This window comes from Anarrhichthys ocellatus, unplaced genomic scaffold, assembly GCF_004355925.1.
Source record: "Anarrhichthys ocellatus isolate YVR2014 unplaced genomic scaffold, GSC_Weel_1.0 scaffold24, whole genome shotgun sequence".
NCBI classification, from domain to species: Eukaryota; Metazoa; Chordata; class Actinopteri; order Perciformes; family Anarhichadidae; genus Anarrhichthys; species Anarrhichthys ocellatus.
The window spans coordinates 7,121,668-7,130,085 of NW_022280054.1; the positions used below are offsets into that span (position 1 = coordinate 7,121,668).

At 43.0% G+C, this 8,418-nt stretch overlaps 1 protein-coding gene across 2 annotated transcripts in view; it reads left to right on the forward strand.

Annotated features, from left to right (window-relative positions):
• The window catches only part of serpini1 (serpin peptidase inhibitor, clade I (neuroserpin), member 1), a 17,766-nt gene that overhangs the window by 1,399 nt on the left and 7,949 nt on the right, over positions 1–8,418 (forward strand). The window contains exon 2 of one of the 2 annotated variants that reach the window (XM_031861095.1): positions 5,447–5,615. The exons of the other annotated variant lie outside the window; for it this stretch is intronic. The gene's annotated coding sequence lies outside the window, so the exon portion shown is untranslated. The remainder of the gene's footprint in view (positions 1–5,446; positions 5,616–8,418) is intronic. 2 annotated transcript variants of the gene reach the window in all.

Sequence of the window (8,418 nt, forward strand, 5' to 3'; positions counted from 1 at the left end):
GTGTGTGTGTGTGTGTGTGTGTGTGTGTGTGTGTGTGTGTGTGTGTGCATGTGTGCGTGTGTGTGCGCGCGCAGGAGTGTTGATGTTTTTCGGTCGGTTACGTATTCTGCTGTGACAATAAGAGGACATTTGCAATAAATACTGCGGTAGACTATAGATACATAATCTCAGGCTAGAATGAAACCTGATATTTGCTGTAGCATGAAGTGAGACAAAAAAAAATCAAATATATAATCTTTCTTTGTCCTGAAATACATTTATTGCCCACACTGAATTTAAATTGACTCAAAGTGCAGGAAAGCTAAAGGCCGGCAGTGATCAGCATGAAATACTGCTTGTTTGCCATCCAGAAATGGAATTCATATGAAAAACACAAAGCGTGAGAAATATCACGACAGTTTATGATCAAAAACATAAGAACGGTGGGCGAATTCAGCATCTCTTTCTTTGGCGTTAGTTCTGCTTTTCCCTTCACTTTCTAAATGAACACACACCTGCACATCCACACTCAGGCAGCCGGTTTGTCCCTCCGTACATTCTGCTGCAGCAAAGACACGAGGGATTAGTTCCTCCACCTGTCCAGATAGGAGGATGCGAGCAGAGAGGAAGAGGTCAGGAGTTACATCAGGGAGTTACAGAGACAGGAAATCTAAAGAATGGAAATTAATCGTTCATTTGAATGAATGCACCAAACTCTGTTAAGTGGTTAATGTAATGCATCCAAATTGGGAAAAAGCATTGGATGTATACCATCAGCAAAGAGACCATCCAAAAAGAATTACCTGTTAACATTTCAAAATAATTAATTTCAAATAGTACATGCTTTTTTTTTTTTTTGCCGATGGTGGATATTTAACTTCTCTGCAAATTTCTAAACAAGATTGTCTGCATTTAAGGGAAATTTACTGCCATTTCACAGCAGGCTTTTCAACCTTTAACAGTCTTTCCAGCTCACATCAACTCATGGTGCACACACACACACATGCACACACACACAGACCCTGGAATCGATCCGACCAATTGATCGGTGGATTGGTGAGGAGTGGGCTGAGTGTAGAAGAGGGGCGATGACAGACAGAGACAGATCTCTCCGAGGAGGACAGTAAAACAGTTGAAGTGATTTGGTAATACCCAGATGTTTCCCCTCTCGCTCAAACTCTGCGGCTCAAATACCAAATCAATTTGAATTATTCTCCTAATTGTCTCTCTTGTCTCTCTCGGCCTCTTCTCAATTTTCACACCTGTTCGCTATAGCTAACCCCTCCACCCGCCGATGAGAGCCAAATGATCACGGTGCGGTTTGTGAGCGATTCAAATCTTCGCCCTGCCGTCTTTCTGCCATCACTTCTTATTCAGCATCACTCGCCTTGTCTCCCCTGCTTACCTCTGCTACCCCCCTCCTAACACACACACACACACACACGTTTCCCCCACAGGACTGGTTGGTAGTGACCTTTCCTGTGCTCCTGTGTCTCCCTGGTCTTTAGTCCATTTGAAAAAAAAGCCTCCAGTCTTTTCACTTTTACCATTGACCCCAAATAGAGGCCGATCCAATTACAGCTCAAACCTCCGAACAGCACTCCCACAGCGCCGTAGCTGTTATTGTATGTGTGTGTGTGTGTGTGTGTGTGTGTGTGTGTTTTTCTGACATAGGAAAAGAAAGGGGACACTGTTGAGTGTGTCTTGGCAGAGCCAGTCAACCATCTTGCCGTTGCCATGCAGGGGGCCGTTAGATATCACTGGCTCTGAATCAAAGCCGGTATCTGCGTGTGAGCTGCCTCTATTCAGCTTTTTCAGTGCACTTCCTGTCTCCGTCTATCTGTCTTTATTTGCGTCTTCATCTCTTTTTTTTTTTTTTTACCAAATGTCCTACACACACGTCTTCCTTGTTTTTGTTGGTTTCTGTCTCTGCTCGTCCTTTTTTCTTTTCTCTCTCTCGCGGTCTATTAAACTGTCTTTGTGCCTCTTTATCGCTCTCTGTGTGTGTGTGTGTGTGTGCGTGTGTGTGTGTGTGTCCCCCTCTGGGTGTCTTTGTTAGCGGGGATTAATAAAGGGTTGTTAACCTCTGCCTGCCCTCTGTGGAGTGTACAGTGAGCATCCTGGGACTTCAGGCTGGTTCCATAGCACGTTATGTCATTTACTAACAAGGGGCTGAATGAGCTACGGCACTGAGCTGGGGATGGGCTGTAGGTAATGTAGTCTGCCACTGGGATGGGTGTAACCTGCGAGGGTAGAATTTGTTTCTTTAATGGGTTGTTTCTGTAAGTTTAACAGGTGCTTAAAATAAAACTATTGCTACACCCACAGCAAGCACCAGAAGCCCAATGTATTGGGCCATTGTTGTGGGTATGATTGAAATGAAACAGTCCCCACACTCTTTGTGATACTGTTGTAAAAGGACTGTAGAATTTTAGTTATTGAAGTATTGAATCAATCAGGGTTTCTCTTTCCACCGGTGGCCCTGTATATTAATTAAAGCACATATCACATGTTGCCTTTTTGTTAATTACAGTAATCAATAACACATTTCACACTTAATTATAATTTCCTACGCGTGAGGAAATTGAAATCATTGAATTGGACACTTAAAAAAAATGGCATGCTGTAAATCACCCTTAAGTTGTAGTAGAGATAATGTCTACTTTATAAGATGGTACCCAGTGTTTCCCTCCGATTTTACTGTCCAATAGAATGTAATCTATCGGAAAACCTGCTGGTATTTGCACTAAAACTTAACTAATCTGAACTAATGTTAGCTGTGAGGTGAATTATTTACAGTATAGCTGGTATATGAATAACTATTGTCAGCTTATTTAGCCCCGGCTTTTAATTCCTGAAGTGCCACCTCCACCAATGTCAAAAGTTGCACTGTCGACAACACGGTCCCGGTATACAGTCCTTTATCACCGGAGACCTTTTCATGTGTCACAGTAGTGTAAATAATAAAATGAATCACTGGTTGAATTAGAGGCTTTTTAATGCAACGCTGCAAAATTAGGCTCCATCTTTCACGGTGACACTAAAAAAATGACAGTCGGCAGTTTTAAAATTACAGTCACATTGAGTCTGCAGACACGTATATGGCCTAGTTTAATGTTGTTTTGATCTTCAGGCTTATTTGCTCATGAAACTGCAGTTACATTTTATCCTAGGATTTATGGTTTAATTAAAAAATAATTCAATGAAGTTTATTCCCGGACACATTGCATTTTATATTTGAATTATGAATAAAAAAAGACATGAAACACCTGAGTGAACATGCTGGTAGTAATTGCTGCTTTGGGGGGGGGAGTGGTTGCATACTGAGAGGGTTTTGTATTACATGATGAACATTCATGTAACACATTGTAACCTCTACAAAATGATGTTGAAGTGGTTGTTAACTTACATTTTAAGATGGCACAGTGGTGGATCTTTTTCTGTCAATACCCTTAATAATTAATATTTGCATATAAATAGATGAAAAATTTAAATTCTGGTCATTCTTCAGGATTTTGAGATTCTACCTTTTGCGGGTACTGTAATAGATTGTCTCATCTATTACCGCTACACAACAGGGTTAATGCAAACCAAACTGTTGCACTCTTCTTCTTATTTTTTCTCTCCAGATGAGATAGACTTGCTACAGTAGGTGCAAATAAGGGGCGAGGGCAGAATGGACATCTTGATTGATGAATTGTATTCACTTTATTGGACACAGTAATGGAAGTCCCCAGTCGGCCACAGGGGTTTAATGCTTCCTCTCTCCGACACTGTAATGGAGTTAAAGACTCTACCCAGTGGTGGGCTTTATTTCTGCGTCACGTGTGTAAATCTTCTGCCCCGCCTGGGGAGTCTTCACATCAGCGGGTGAGCAAATAGGTGGGAGACTGGTGTCTAATCAAACTGGGGGAAAAGTGAGACATTCTCAGACGTGTGTGTGTGTGTGTGATTGGAGATTAATGATGTAGGTTTAATCATTTTTAGCGTGAGCGTCCATGAGCCTTCTTGCATTCATCTCAGTTCAAAACCAGAACAATATATAGAACACGGCCGCTCTGGCGCCTCCAAGGAAAACTTGAAACTCGTGAATGATAATCAGACTACATTCTCTCTGAACTGAAATAAAAGCCCTTTTATAAGTTCGACATCTTCATGGTGAAAATCGTGCCAGAGTGTCCATCGCAGAAATTCAATGTTTTTTTCGAGAACAGAGATAATCACAGACGTCATTCTCTGCAGATTGTTCCCAGAATGATAGGCCTGCATTTTATGGGACGCCAGCATTTTCTACAGAATTTATCAAAGGGCCTTTGAGCTTCGACAGTTTGGAAGTGTACTTAGAGCCTAAGTGAACCAGTGTGCAGAGATTTGAGCTGGAGCAGAGAAGTGGGTTAAAGGGGGGAAAGATACTGTTTGGGGACTTTGCTGCAGCTCCATTGTGATCCCTTCCAGAGGGAAGAAGAAGAGCAGGAGCTCGCCTTGTTTTTGCTGTGTGCGTGTGCGTGTGCGTGTGTGTGTGTGTGTGTGTGCCAGACACTTTCAGAGAGTGCAACTGAGTGACAGAACTGGAGCTGGTGTGAAGAGTTCTTGCAAAGAGAGGGGTTAGAAAGGAAATGCTGAGTAGTGTATGGAAAAAAAGGAAAGATAGTTTATCTGCCTATATGGAAGGAGGAAGATATCTTTAAAGGGTAGAAATTCTCTCTGTCAGCTTGGCAAAACGAAAAATGTCCATCACTTGCAGTTGCTTTGGTAACCTTGGCTTGGAAGTGTGTGTGTGTGTGTGTGTGTGTGCGCGGGTGTGTGCGCGGGCGGGCGGGCGGGCGGGCGTGCGTGGATTTGAAGCGTGAATGAGGATGTCCATGTTTAATAAATTCCCCCGGCCTCCGAAGCGTGGTGTCTCAAGGTGTTGGGTTTAAATGGCAGTAAGGATTAACGTGCATGCTGTGGATTTGGGTGACGTCACGTTTTAATTGTGGAAATGTCAACTGGCGATCTATTCTACCTGAGAATTAGGATTACACGGAGAGATTAGAGGCTGCTTTTTTTTAAAGGCCAGTGAGTTTAATTGCACGGAATTAATCAAGTTGTCAGGATTAAACTCTTGCAATTTAAACCATGAGAGATTTTTCTTTTAGTCACGAGAGAACGTTTTATAGCTGGGTGTTGGGTTTCCCTGCTTACCTGCGAGGCGTGCTGGGAACCCCACCTGAGCAGACTGGAGCCAAAGTTGGGCTCTTAGTCATCGATGGCCAAACCGCCAATGTGTGGGATCCTCTCGCAGACAACGTGCCACAACTCAAAAAGGTCAGAACGGTGTCACCGTTACAAGTAATAGCCAGCCACCCATGGTGTTATTAACCACTCACACGTGCACACTCACACACACACAGACACAGTTGCGCACACAATGATGCTCCACACTACTTTCCCTGGCTTAACTGCATGGCTGGGTCTTTCCTTACAGAAAGCAGGGCTGTCTGTCTCAGAGAAGTTCAGCTCCCACAGCTCGGGAAGGTCAGGAACATTACCTCCATCAGCCCCCCGCGCCTCCTTCCCCTCAGCCTCTCCCTCTCTCTGGAACTCTCTCGCTCTGTCTTCAGTGACGCACGACGTGTGAGAGCAGGTGAACACACGTGAGTCGCTAACAGTTTATCAACTGCTTGTCAAACACCAGGGTTGTGCCTTCGGGTGTCATAAAAAAAAATTTTTGTTGCTAAAATCTGTTGCAAGTTCTGCATCATTAATGCATCAAGGCTGTTCCCAAGGCTTTAAACCACAGCTTCTGCACCGTTGATGGGCCGCCCTGCTATGGAATGACTCATATCTAACTTAATATATGATCAAATTAAATTAAATATTTCTATTGAAGGACTTCATCAAATTTTTTCCTACTCTAATTCTCTTTTTTAACACAATGAAAGGACACGTTGAACAATTAGGCAGGTGTTACTCTATATGTCAACAAATCCCATGAAAAGAACCAACATCAATAATGCATCAATCTCAGCACTTCTTGACTGGCCCACGCTGTCTCTAAGCCGAGCTCCATTTCAACCGACATGAAGCTGTAACATGTTGAACAACTCACACATATATTGCTGCTGTTGTTGTTTTGAAATGTAATCATTTCGTAAACACTGCAGTTTTCAGCAGACGTTACTCAAACAAGCTTCAGTAGTGGATTTGTTGGGGACTATTTAGACAGTGTTTGGACAATAAGATGAAAAGATAACCAGCCTAATCTTTTTTTGGATTATGTCAGAGGCCACCATATTGTATTTATACAGTGTGGCGCAAAAACTCCACAGATTGTTCACATCTTTGGGTACATGAACAGCAAAGTGTCATGTGACTCCTCTCCCAGTGAAAATAAATGGATTTCCGTTTGCTGACTCAACTGTATGCAAATCCAGCTGGCAGTTTGGTCAATGCCGTTCTTGTCAAAAGCAGTTTGTCTGAAGACGTATAGATGGAGCGCAAACGAGATGAAAGGCTGACTGTCGGTTTTGGAAGGACATAAAGTGGAAGTGACGTGTGGTGATGCGTGTTTATTGCAGGAGAACGAGGGATGTAACCTCAAATCTTACGACCTAGATGCATGTCATTGTAAAATGAAGCCAGGGCTGTCCGGCTCCGGCCACTCACTCGGTATGTGTTGCTTTAAGGACAAGGCTATGGCAGTAGTCTATATTTGTGTTATTGCAAACAAATCACAGAAGACCAGAACCAACGTTGACAAAAACCAAACGCCTTTTCCTTGAAAAGTTTAAAAAGTTTAAAACTGTAGTTTTGAAAAACAGGTAAAAAAACGAGTGCACAGATTGGCTGCTGTCGTAGTAGTATTTGTAGTGAGTATTTACAACAGGAGGGTGGTTTGTGTGAGATTGAATCAAAAGAATCTACAGTGCCCGTGTTCGTGGGTTTGGATGTGTGGATGTATTTTGATAGTTAGTTTTTGGGGCCTATGACACAGAGGAATACGCGTTGGCTACATAGACACAGGATCACACGAGGATCAGCTCATTGTTGGGTTTTGGTCTTTTCATTGAATTCGTTGACAATGAGGAAAAACGTTGAATATCACCAGACTAATCCTTTTTAATGGATTTGACATTACTGCATCCCCTCAGACTGGACCGGCTTCATTTTGGAGGGGAGCGTTGTTTGTCACATGCCACAGCACAGCAATGGAAAGGACAGTACACAACAGAATGGGTCACTAACTCTCTGTGGCTGCGGCACATTGTTGTTGTTGACACTCAGGTACATTGTGACCACAGTCCCCCCCACACACACACACACACACACACTGCACATACAGAAGCAGCCAGCAGATTCCGGCCCAATTGAATCCTTTATACAAACTGTATAATGACAACAGCACAGCGGGGACACAAACAACACAACAAATGTCCATGTGTTGGTTCACACTTAGCAACATCTCTCAGTATCGCTCTCTCTCTCTCTCTCTCTCGCTTTCTCTCTCTCTCGCTCTCTCTTTATGCTAGGCTATACATATTATTGACTCTGACTTTTTTTTTTTTTTTTATCCTTTGGGCAGCAGCAAACAATGTTCCCTGGCAACAGCAGCACCAGAGATATGGTGCAGTGTGTGTACATTCCTTGTCATTTTATTGTATAAAGCAAGGGAGGGTTAAAGAGACTGAAAAAGGTATACAAGTATAGCAGTGAGAGGTATAGGAGGGAGTTGGTGACGATAGATAACGTGTGGATGAGAGGGACAGAGAGAAGGAGAGATGAGGGGAAGGATGGAGGATGCAGGAGGGAGGTAAAGGCCGCTTCCTCATCAGTCATTCTGTGCGGACAGGAACTCGCCCATTCACATTCAAAGGCTCAAACGCACACAGAGAGCGAGAGCCGATTTTGCAGGAAGGAAGCTTATTTAACTCAAGATGATAAGAATGGTCATACAATATGTATGAGCTCATTTAGCAGATGTAGTCTGAACAGCAGTGGTGACTGCAGTCAGCAGTACACTTGTAGTTACCGCACATTCTCGTTGTTTATCAACTATCTCAGCCTCTCCTCCCTCTCTCTCTCTCGCTCTCTCCATCTCCTTCTCTCTGTTATTTCTCTGCACAACTGCTTCTGCCCTTTTTCCCCCTCTGTCCTTTCCATTCTACCTCTTCCCTGACCCACTGCCCTTTCATCTGAATTCATTTTAATCCGTAACGATTTTCTTTTTTCTCTTTAATCTCTCTCCTTTTACCCCTCTCTTTTCATTTTTCAGCACTATCTATTTATCTACTATTTCCAGTATTTAACATGGTCTTTATCAGAAATATAGAGTCCTCTTTGCATTTGTAAGTACACCTGTGCGAACAAGTAGAAATTGTTTTTTCATGAATGCGGTCCTCTTTTGAGCTCCCTGTTTAAACTGGCAGAATGTTTGACTGACAGAAGTTTCCTGTCTCT